This window comes from Neltuma alba, unplaced genomic scaffold (genome assembly GCF_004799145.2).
Source record: "Neltuma alba isolate B1F8T4 unplaced genomic scaffold, ASM479914v2 tig00013164_pilon, whole genome shotgun sequence".
Taxonomy (NCBI): domain Eukaryota; kingdom Viridiplantae; phylum Streptophyta; class Magnoliopsida; order Fabales; family Fabaceae; genus Neltuma; species Neltuma alba.
Window position 1 is genome coordinate 123,210 of NW_021637475.1, and position 12,532 is coordinate 135,741.

The 12,532-nt window shown below is 36.4% G+C and overlaps 1 pseudogene; it reads left to right on the forward strand.

Annotated features, from left to right (window-relative positions):
• The first annotated feature begins 2,018 nt into the window (after positions 1 to 2,018).
• LOC114734956 (flowering time control protein FPA-like) lies at positions 2,019 to 11,914 on the forward strand (annotated as a pseudogene).
• Positions 11,915 to 12,532: the final 618 nt, after the last annotated feature.

Here is a 12,532-nt window from a genome sequence, read left to right on the forward strand (position 1 = left end):
GTGAAGAACTGAACATAAGTAGCTCTTATATATTTCTAAAACTTTTAACATTTATTTGCAACATACGGAGATAGATACCCATCTTTATGAATGTGGGGGAGGACAGGAAATAATGCAAAATTACAGTAAAGCTTTTGTAGGTCATTTTGTTGTATATTTTCAATATGTTACAGTCGTTGTTCTTGTTGAAGATTGACTAACTTCACAACTTGAATAAAACTAATAATTTCAGTGGTGTGAAAAAAATAAAAGCTGTGCATAAGGTTTTCGTTGAATTCTCATATAATATCAGTTAGAAACTTTGAATGCTTACCAATAGTAATGATTACCTTACTCCCAGACTAAAAAAGTAGAGAGAAAAACAGCAATAAAGGTTTGAATATTTGCCATATAATTAATCAATTAGATTATTAGAAAATACAGCTTTATGTACCAATGGTGAAAATTTTTCTCAAACTAGTGTCAAATATAACTCCTATATTCAATAGAAGCCAAAAAAATGTAAGGCACACCGTGTTGCCTATTTGCCTTAATAGGTAAGAGAAAGCAATAGAGAAGGTCTGTAAATACTATAACTTGTGCAGTTCATATAATCTTTATAATAGGGAGGCTTATCGTAATTATTGACTGGAAAATATTTTGAACCAAGCCAAATAAACTTAATTGCAAAAACAACCAGGTGGATACAAGGCATTCAAATTTTGATATGTGTGATGATCAAAATAACCCAAAACAAAGTCAGCAATTAACTCTAACATTCATGTGTTTGAGAGAGCAAAAGTGAAAAAATTAAAGGTTGGAGGTAAAACAAAAAAAGGGAAGCTTGAAGCTAAGAGTCTAAATCTCAAACTTCCGACAAGTGTTTGAAATTTTGAATTTTTTTTTCCTTTTCTCCTTCAGTAAGATCTGAGAGATAGAGAGAAACATCAAATAATTCATACATTGAGTTTTGAAGTCTTACCCTCTCTGCTAAAATTTTCACGCTGAAGTGGCCACTCGAATTTTAAAGCTCCTCCTTATGTCGCGTCTTCTGATTTCTAATGGCAGCAATGAGGGGGACTCCTCAAAGCTGCGTCATGACTTGCAGATTCAGACGGTGGCTATGGTGGCTACTCAAGATTGTGTTGAGTCTTCAGATTCAATTGATGATCTCTCCCTTGCTTTGCCTTTTCTGTTAGGTTTAATAAAAAGGCATTACAGTACTTTCATTAAATTTTAAAATTCTTATTTGAGTTATGCAACCTAATTGAAAATTAGGTAAATTTAATGACCTAAATATGAATTTGGGTTATTAAACCGTCTTTTTAAGGGATTTTTTCTTAGATTTGTCTAATGATTTAATACTTTTATTTTATTTTTATCTTTAATTAATTTTATGTCTCTTATCTTTTTCTTCCGCTCACTCTCTCTCCTCTATTTACCCTTTCCATAAATAAAATATTTTAGAAAAAATAAGTTGTATTATTTTACATATTAAATGTCTTTAAATAATTTTTTAATTATGTTAATTAATTATTTGATAGTTATATTTTGAATTAAATTAATTTTTTGCCAGCTTTAAATTAAATTAAATTAAAATTAAAGTATTCTAACTTAGCGGTTGGCCGAAAAAAAAAAATAGTGGTAATAGCGGATCTTCGCCCTATATAGCCTATACCCCGCTATCGTAAAGCGAAAGCTTATCCCAAGCCGCTTCGGCAAAACGCGATGAACAATAACCCATTCGAAACCCTAAATGCACTGTAAGCTTTACGGCGCACGAGGTAGGCAGTGTACCCAGGGCTTACAACATCTACTCCACAGATCCTGAGTCACGGAAGCGAGGAATTGAGAATATCAATTTATTTTTGTTTATGTCTGAGTTGTTAGGTTGAAGTAATCGGATTTGGTGTTCAAGTTGGTGCGCAACTTTCCCTCTTCAGTCAGCTATGGTCAGTTTCGTGGTCCTCTTTGATCATTCAGTTCTTCTAGTTAGCTTCATGTTGCTTCTTGTTTTTCTTCGTTTCTTACTTGAAGCACTACCAATCGAGCCCCGTGGGCATTCCTGATTCTTACTCTATAATGGTTTGTGAGATTAACAAAGCCCATTTCCATTCAATGCTGATACATGTTATTCTTTTCTTAAAGAGCATAAAGGGAAAACCCAAAGATAGCTATATTTGAGAGTGGGTATTTTCTGTGGCTTTTGCTATAGTTAAATCGAAGTGGTGGAAGAGACCGGTTTAGAAGGGATTACCCTTCAAGATTTGAAGATAAAGGCAGCAGCGGGCGCAGCAGCAGCAGCAACCCCCCTTCCAGGCACCTTTGGGTTGGGAATCTGTCGCACAGTATAACAGAGAATGACCTTGCTCGTCATTTTCTGCAGTTTGGACCACTTGAAAGCGTTGCATTCCAGCCTGGTCGTAGCTATGCTTTTATCAATTTCAGAAGGGATGAAGATGCTATTGATGCTTTGAATGAACTTCAAGGTTTTCCTGTTGCAGGCAACCCGCTTAGAGTCGAGTTTGCGAAGGCGGTCAGTCCTGCCCACCTTTTTCTGTCTAATACTTTTTCAGATGCTTTTATATGCGCATATGTACATTCTCCAGCAGTTCAAATAAATTATATATTCAAGGCCAAAATATGCTTAATTTAAATGGGAAAAACTTGTAAGGCAGCCTTGGCATCCAACTCACTGCACGTGATGTAAATAAAATAGACCATAAAATTAAGTGCTTCATAACATGCCCATGACATAAAAGATGCAGAAAAATTGCTGCTTTCCATTCAATAAATGGTTCAATCCAAGCAACGGTATATAGTGATAAATTCACTTCTCCAGAAGAATAAAGTTACTATCATTATCTGGATGCATACAGCATGAGCTGCTCACTACCTTTCTCTTGTTCTGAACTGATTTTTCGCATAGCGGACTTGGGGGCCAAAAACTGTGTCAGATGTCCTTGTGATATAATTTTGTTTTAAGGAGACGGAAATGTGATAAGATTTTGATCTCTATGATTTCTCATGCCAAATCCATTAAAAAAAGTGAGAAAAAAATAGCAATGTTCTTTTGCTCCTATTGCCAGCCAGAGCCAGATTAGATAATTAGATAATTATATAATATATAATAACATCTTATTCTTAGACCTGAAGAACATGTTTGTATAAGATGAATATAAATTCTGCCCTGATCAAACTTTTAACGTCAACGCACTGGCTTCAATAAATCTATTAATCTAACAAGGTCTAAGATTACCATCATTCAAATGGAGTTACTATTCCAGATTACAGTATTTACAAGTCTTTCAATCAAACAGGATGCTTTGAGTTAATTTCTTGCCAGAAAAATTGGAGCTTTAGCTACTCAGTAATCGTTCATTTATACTGTCTTTTCTTGGAGCTTCTTATACTATACAATTGGTAGCCTTTGCATGCTCATAGACTATAGCCATTGTGGAAAAAATTTCATGAAAAAACGAGGAAAGAAACTTCACTGAAGGCAGTAGGTCTTCTATGCCCTTGGCAGTTCAACTTTGGGTAACAATCCCCATTACTTGCACTATGAGCTAGCAGCTTATCATAATGATAATATGTATCCGAGCAATGAGCAATGACCATGATTGTAACTGTTGAACTCTGGATTCATCTCACACTTTCATCCTAAATAAAATAGTTTATTCCTAAGGGATGAGTAATGAGAGCATGCGCATTCTCTAAGGTTGGCAGATTATTTATTCTTTGTTAGCAATTCAAATCCTCTAATTACAGTGCCATAGCATTTGAAAGAGAGCTAAAATGGCTTGTATTGAGGCATTTTAATCCGGTGGAGGAGATATAGTTGACTGGTTTTGAAGCAGTTGAACAACTTGAGTTTAACAAGTTACATATGCACATAAGTTCAATTCATAACCTGATTAAATGTTTCTGTTAGTAGAAGAAAATATTGGTCAAATATGAGAAAATAAATGCAAATCAGAATGCTACTAAAGATGAAAGACAGATCCAAAATCTCACGGCTTGTTTCCAATCCATGGATATTGTAAATAATTTGAAAATATTTCAATTCCTTAATATCTCTGTAAAAAGCTGGGGAAATGTGGAGTGTTTTGCTGACATCATTTTGGTGATGCTTGGTTATAACTTAAGACCCACAGCAAGTTGCATTGTACCACATAAAATAGCCTTTCATTTTAATTATTTCTGGCTTTCAATGGCTTACATGGGGCATCTGATTCGCTGTCAAATATTCAATCAGTTGTTGTTCATATGATGTCCGAGGCTTTGATGTTTGATCAATGCCTGCTTGCAATTCTGATTATCAGCCAAACACCATGAATTGTACCACAGCACACTCTTTAACTATTGGAAAACACCTTTAAGCTGTGCAACTGCAGGGTATAATAGGAATCTTGTTAAGTATTGCTATCCAAATGGAATCTTTCAAATTGTAGAAATTACGGATGGAGCATTGATATGAACTATGGATGCCTTAGACACAGAAACTTGTGAAAAGGAAATTTTGCCCAACTAAAGATTCTTCCAGAACCTGATATTGGTATATGTTACTGGAGGTTAAAGAAAAAGTATTCTCATGAGCGATAAACATCAACAAACGTGAGCAGTCTGGAACTTCATCACATGATGCGAGGTTCCAGGATTTGCTGTGGCTGCTGTTGTGTAAAAGCCTAAACTTTGCCATGGTGCTATGGCAGATGGTTGCCAGATGTTGTTGTATTGAGGCAACCGGATTTGAAGAACATTTTCAAATGAAAAAAAAAAAAAATACAAACATAACGAAAGGGATTTAAGAGGTAGTGGAGAACGATGATCACATGAGAAGGTGGGATAGTCATCCTCATCCTCCTAATTTTCTGCTCATCGTTTCCTGTATCACTAACAATGGACATAAAATACCTTGTTATTCATGCAAAGGCTGTACCTTTTAAAATAGAATCATTAATGTCATTTAGAGAGGCAGGACAGAGACAGGATGAGATGCCTTGTCAGAAAATTCAAAACGATGAAGGAAACAAAATCGAGCTGGAGGCTAAAGGAGCTCCCTAGTAACATGAAGGAGGGTTCCAGCCAGGTTTTGATCAGATTTAAGGCCCGAGAATCCTTCGATGGAGATGTGAACAATCTCCTCTGCTTACCATTTTAACGTGGTCCTTGCCATAAATTGATGGCTGCCGCAACTATATTGCAGCCATCATGCTGAGACTATTGTGCTATTCCTATGAGCTTGGGAGCTTCTAAACTGCGATAAGCATGATACACTTCACACATTTGCAATGGAATTTTTTCTTTAGTGGTATCAACCAGGCAATAGGGTTCATCCTAGCAAATGTCCTAATTTTCACTTTGATTCAGAAGTCATAGATCCCTTAAACTTTGACCTTCCTGCACTTGCAACTTTGTAATACTCAAAATAACCTTACAACCTCCTATAGCTCCACAATTGTGGTGGCAGCATATTTCCACTCACTCTCTCTCCAAATTAATTGTAGAATTTGGTCGTCTAACACTGTGGGAGGCTTAATTATTATACTTGTCAGTTTACATTTTAATTGAGTAAATCCAATTTAACTTTACAACCATAATCTACCTACTGGCCGTTATGGTTTCTCTAGGGCACTAATGGTTACTTATAGATTGAATTTCTGCTGTGAGGCTCAAGTAATACGCTTTTTACAATGAATTTGAACTGTAGAAGAGGTTTATTTGCCTCAATTGCAAAAGATAAGTGATACAATAAGGGGCATACGAAGCAATAGATCAAAGTAAAAGAGATTCTATAATTATCCTGTTGATTGGACCCTTTTTACTTTCTAAAACTAGTATACATGTCATAGAGATGAGAACCATGTATTTCTTGACATCCTAGCTGTGGTGACCTCCTAGTACTTGTATATAAGATTTTTTTTTTTTAATTTCTTTTCAAGTGCTATGCTCTTATATATTATGAATCAATTTTGCCCTTGTTGCTTCGTACTGATACATGACACAGAAGCAACCTTTTTGTTTGGCTGAATAAACATGACATCTGCTTGATCGCTTAACTATTTAAAGGACCAATTTGGTTTTAGTCTCTGTTAAAATTGACTTTAATGCACTCTGTTCTTTTGGGTAATTAGAACTGGAAGCAAGGCGCAAACCCCTTGTGATTGTCATGAAGCGTCAACTATTGTTTTTCCATGGAGCCTCCCTTTTCTCTTTTGGCAAGATAGACTTATTTAATGTTATTTAACATCTATTATCAGCTATAGGGCTTTGCTCTGCATTAGCATTTATATATTACAACGATGTTTGACCCTATGTTTGTTTTAGAGTTACTTGTTACAAAATTACCTGGAATACAAGTCAATTGCTAGCAGCGGACATCTTGTCCATTTAAATGCCAGTTCGATGTGCATATGATAACCAACTATGGTTTAATCTTTGCAGGATTTCTTTTGGAATATGACTGGCATATTATTGAATTCTTGTCTTGGTCACAAGAATGAAGGGAAAATTTCCGACAAAAGGAACCTAGAAATTACTTAATCCCAAACAAGGAATTCCTATAAAAATTTGTTGTTATTTGCAAGTCAATGTAGTCAAAACCTGTTAAAGTGTTAAAAACAAGGGTTCCTCCTAAACACAATCTTTAACATTCAAGAGTAACACATTTTTCCTCAGTAATCATCCTACTCTCACTTTTTTGTGGGTATTAGTTATCATTTCTTTTATCTCAGTACCCTATCCAACTTTTCAGAATCAAACAAGAGCAGTGATTGTAATGCTGTGACGTTTTATGAACAAATTATTCCAGATTTAATTCTCAAATGATGTAGATATTGCAAAACTAGGTTTCTCTTGGGCAAGAATTGACACTTCATGTATAGGGGGTTTGGTTAGTTGCATCATGTGGAATTATATTGATTCCTTGATATAAATGTACAAGATTTACTTAACTGCCATTGCTAATTCCACATGTAAAATACTCAATGGGTATGAATGTAATAGTTCGGAAGTTTCTGTGCAGTATGTCTTGAAATGTATTGTGCAAAAATTTTCAGTCAGAAAAGGGCAAAAATTGACCCATTTTGTATTTTACCAAGCTAAATTGAAATAGTTGACATTGGTAGCTTCCGAATGAAAGAATATGACAGTAAGCTTAATTCGTACATTGAATCCTGTTTCTTGATGGCCTAAGTGAATACACTACGTGAGTCAAAAGATATGGTTTTCTTTGTGCTTGGTTAAAGTGAAGGTAACTTTCTATTTGATTCCCTTGATCATTTGAGGGACCAGTGCCATCTGCTCTCAGACTTGTATGTGTCAAGTAAAATTAACTACCTGCCATGTTACTCGAACTTGGTTTGTACATTTCATTCGTTATCCCATTTAAATTTACTGAATTCTGAGTGCTTGAAAAATATTGGAATTTCACACAGCATGTTTGTAAATACAGGATAAGCCACCGTCACTAACACGTGATGATGATTACTCTTGGGATGAACGAAGCTCAGGGAGAAGAGGATCTCCTTTCTCTTCAAGAGAGTTTAGAGGACGCCGTGGTAGTCCTGAGCCTCCTTATCCTGACAAATCCAAGCTGACTGATAAAAACCCAGAACCCAGTGAGGTTTTGTGGATAGGGTTTCCATCTCAGTTAAATGTGGATGATTTAGCTTTGAGAAAGGCTTTTTCTCCATTTGGTGAGATCGAGAAGATAACAACATTTCCAGGTCGTAGTTATGCTTTTGTTCGTTTTAGGAGTCTAACTTCAGCACGCAGAGCAAGAGATACTCTGCAGGGAAAGTTATTTGGAAATCCACGTGTACATATTTGTTTTGCTAAGAGTGAAGCTGGTTCATCAAGCAGTGGGAGGTTTTCAATGAACACCCCTTCATCCCCATTTTACACATCTAGTGGCCGTCATGGATCGACTGAGAACTTGAGACAAGATAGGAGTGTTGCAGGCTTCAGTGGAGACCGTGGTGCTAGTTCCCCTATTATATTCCCAAAATGGGACTTGGCAGATCCTGATACTTATGATTCAGATAGAAGGGGTTCTTCACGGGCTAGTGGATTCAGTTCATATGAACAAAGGAGAGTTGGTGAAAAGGTGCCACCACTTGGAATACTACAGGACAGTCTTGAGCACTCAGTAAGCCCTTCTAGAGATAGGCAAGCTCATCTAGGTGCTTTTCCTCAGAGATATCCTCAAAAGCATGCATTGTTTGAAGATCCACGGGACTATCCAGATGATATATATTATCAACATGACACCAAAAAACTGAAGACTGGATCTCTTCCTCCTGAAAAGGAGCTTCCAGAATATCCTCTTTCTGATTTAGAAAGGCAGAGACACCCTTTCCTAAGGTTAATAACTGATTTGCCCCAACATGAGATCCTCGATAAAAGAATTGACGCTGGACCTGTTGTGCATAGACAAACTTTTGATCCCAGACCAAATTCCCCTTTTGCTCGTCAGACAGGGATGAGCATTGGAAGCCCAGTGATAGTTTCCACATGGGTCCCAGTGCTCTGCAATCATATTCTACTGAGAAGAGAAGACTCACACCTGAACCTGGTAACTCATCTTTAACTGAGTGGAAATGGGAAGGAACCATTGCCAAAGGCGGAACACATGTTTGTCGTGCTCGCTGCTTCCCTGTGGGGAAAGTCCTGGATATCATGTTGTAAGTAGAATGTGTGATCACATCAATAACTGATCTCATGCTGTTTTGTTATGAATTCCATTGATTGTATGCCATTTCGCATCACAATATAGGCCAATGAAATTGTTATTAAAATGTACGTTCTAGGTTAGGATCTTTTTTGGCAACTGTAAAATTTAAATGATTAAGGTCTTCTTTTGTTGTTTTCCCCCACTAATGAAAATTCACCAACACTTCTAGGCAATGGAACTTCTTTAAAAAGGAAGGCATTGCAAGTTTTCTATGGATTGATAATTTCTACTAAAATAAGGTATGCAGTGGTTCTAGTTATGGGCTTAATACTAATGAATTGTTGTTCTTCCACATAACAAGTAAGGCTATACTCCATAGAGATGTTTCATTTGTATCAACATTTCGAAAGCCCATTGCGTTTAACTTTTGCACTGCTTAAATGCATTTGGTTATATGGCATTTATGAGGATCCGTTTTTAAACGGTGGCTTTGTCCATATGGTTGCTTCTACGAAGTGGGAGGAAGCTATAACCTGTATAAAATGGGTATTGGTTGAGCTAGATCCGTCGTGGTTCAGGTGGCAAAAGTTAAAAAAAATCATAGTTGCGGGTTTGATTTGATTAATAAATTAGCTGTGCTTTGATTGACATTTATTTAGTATGAATTAACTTATCTGTTTTATTGGATTGTGGAAGATGTCTTAACATATTCAATATCTTTATGCATTGACTTTACTTCTTTACAACTATCAATGAGTAATTATTTTTAAATCAAAATAAGAATGTGGGTCTTGTGCTTTGCATGAAATTTGAGGTAAGTTGTATGGTTCATGGCTTATGCATGGTACGTCTTTTTATAGATTTTGTATTATATATTGATTGATTGAATGTCACATTAATTTATATGAAAAAAATCATATTAAATATAGTGGGAAAAATAAATAATTAATTGTGTCAGCCAGCCATCTAGTGTGCCATCAAGTTGAGTTTGAATAGTGTTTCTGTGGTGGTAGTTTAGGAGCAAAGCACTAGGAGCGTTAAGAATGCATGAAAACAACCCTGTATTGTAAATAGTCTAAGCGTTGCAAACAACCCTGTATTGTAAACTACCACCAACTTGCAAACAACCCTGTATTGTAAACAATCCTTTGGCATCCTTATTTTAGATCCCTTCCCCTTCCCAACTTGAATACATGAATGGGCTAGGCTTAAAGTTTTAATCACCCGATCTCAACTACTCTGAGGAAATTGCTTCCGACATTGGGAGGTTTTACAAGTCTGTCCTATGTTTGGGAGATTAAGTTGCTCTAGATATTCAAAATGATTTCATAATAGCATGTTGAATGTTTGGCGATGGAGGGATTACTTACAAAAAAGGGGAGGATTTCTGTTATGAACTACATGTAGTTAGCTAGCCTCTTTTTTGCACGTTTTATGTGGCCTTTGTATTTGATTAAAAAAAAAAAAAAAAGAGAACGATTACTTGCCATCTTTAGTCACCCGATCGTTTCATAATAGCATGTTTGTCTAAATGCTGTTGTGACTTGTTTCCAAAAGTCATATATAAGGCTTCACTCATGATCTATTTCATCCTTCATTGTTCTGATCTGGGTTTTAATCTCAATACCATAATTTCAGACCTGAATTCCTGGATTGCACGGCAAGGACCGGTCTAGACATGCTTTCAAAGCATTATTATCAAGCGGCTGGTGCTTGGGTTGTTTCTTTGTGCCTGAAAGCGATGTTGACATTGAATACTACAATGAATTCATGCATTACCTGGAGGAAAAGCGTAGGGCTGCAGTTGCTAAGTTAGATGACAGAAATACCTTGTTTCTTGTGCCTCCATCAGATTTCTCAGAGAAAGTATTGAAGGTACCTGGAAAGTTGAGCATATCTGGTGTGGTTCTAAGGTTGGACCATCCTGGTTCAACTCAAGGGTCCATGCACAATCAAAATGAGGCAAAAGATGGAAAGTTGTTGTCATATCATGGGGATGCATTGTATCCAAAGCCAGTGATGCCTTCGGCTCGTAGTCCCCCTCCATTTACATCCACTCCTGAATTGGGTACATCTGGAATGAGCAATCCTTCTTTCCTTGGAAATAAAACTTCAGCAGCCATGCCTGCCTCAGTTTCTGGTTCAGCTCATGCCATAGTTGGTGCATCAGGTTCCCATGATGGAAGAAGGGGACACGATTATCCAGTTCAACAGCAGAACCATACATCTGGGCCAAATTGGTCTGCTAACAATCTCCAGCCTTTAATCAATAGAAATTTTCCATTACAACAATCAAATGGTGCTGTTGAACCTCTTACTCAGGATCATCAGCTGAGCATTCAGAGGCCAGTGCTAGATGTCGATTCAAATCAACGTATGGGTGAAAACAAGTCATCTCTTCAGGAAATAAGGCCACTGGATTCTCTATCTCTGGCTGGGGGATCCCTGCAACAAGAGCAGCTCGCACAGCTTGCAGCATCTCTTCTTGAGCATCAGAGGCAATCAGGAAGCTCTCTGAGTGTATCCCCCTCAGATGATCCGAGGCAAACTCAGAGAGTTAACGGGTCTGACACCTCCTCCAGACCATCCCAAAAGTACCCCACTCAAAATAACTCAATGAATCCTGAGCTTGCAACATCTCAGTATGGACAGGTTCTCCAACTTCAAAGGCAACAACAGATGTCAAACGTGCCTCAAGGATCACAGATGGTTCAAAGAGAGCCACAGAGAGTGGCCAACGGAAATCAGCAACCGTTAACTGGTAGTAACTTGCAGCAAGATGCAGAAGCAGATCCCCAGAAGCGGCTACAAGCGACATTACAGTTGGCTGCAGTTCTTCTTCAGCAAATTCAGCAAGGGAAAGGAAGTTGAACAGAGCCTGGTGAATCTTGGCACCTTTTAGTATGTCTGAGCTTAGATTATTTAATGAGAGTTACGGCTTGTAAATGGTATGGTTAGAGTTTCAGTTTATGCAGGGCTCTTTAGGCAATCTGTGATTCATAATAGTGATGCTGGTTCTTGGCTTTCGGATAAACCATCTGGTTTAAATTGGTTGTACACTTCGTCCCCTCGCTGCCCTCACCATTCCTGCTCCCTTGAGGTTCTTATTAATGGGGCAAATACTTGTCCATTTAGTATATTGTTATTTTATATAACCTAATCTAAGAAAGCCTGCATTTAGACAACATTCTTGTTTTAGGATGGAATATCTCCTATTCAGTCCTTTTTCCTCCTTTTAAATGTTTAATGTTATAATTATGTTTAACCCCAAAAAACAACGCATGATAAGTCATTCTTGTATAATTGTATCCCTGATCAAAAGCATTTTGGAGATAAAAAGATTAAGAGAAAAAAATAAATTTATCTGTTGAGAAAATACTACTCTAGTCTTTATTGTATTTTGTTTTAATTACATGAATGTTTTATAATTGCATCCAAACCTCGAGAAATAAGTTTTAATAAATGATAAAAAATATAAAATATAAAATTTATTGGATAAAAATAAATAAATTTTATAACATTAAAACATTGAAAATATATGCATTAAAATTATTTTTATGTTGTATAAAAATTGTTTTTTGAAAACGTTTAAAATAACATTTATGTTAAGAAGGGATTTTTTTTGGTTAAAACAAGTTTTGATAACAATTAATCAATGGTTTGGATGGACGAAAAAAAAATTCTCAATAGTTTTTGCATAAGATACATTTAAATTTTAAAAAAAGATTTACATACATTTTCAAAATTAAGAAATAGTTTCTGTAAAGTTAAGTAAATTAAGATAATGATTGGAGTATTTTATAACGTTTGAATTCCCATATTTTGCTGGTCTTTTACTCTTTTTCATAGAGAAAAAGCCCGAGTTTACCTCTTTTT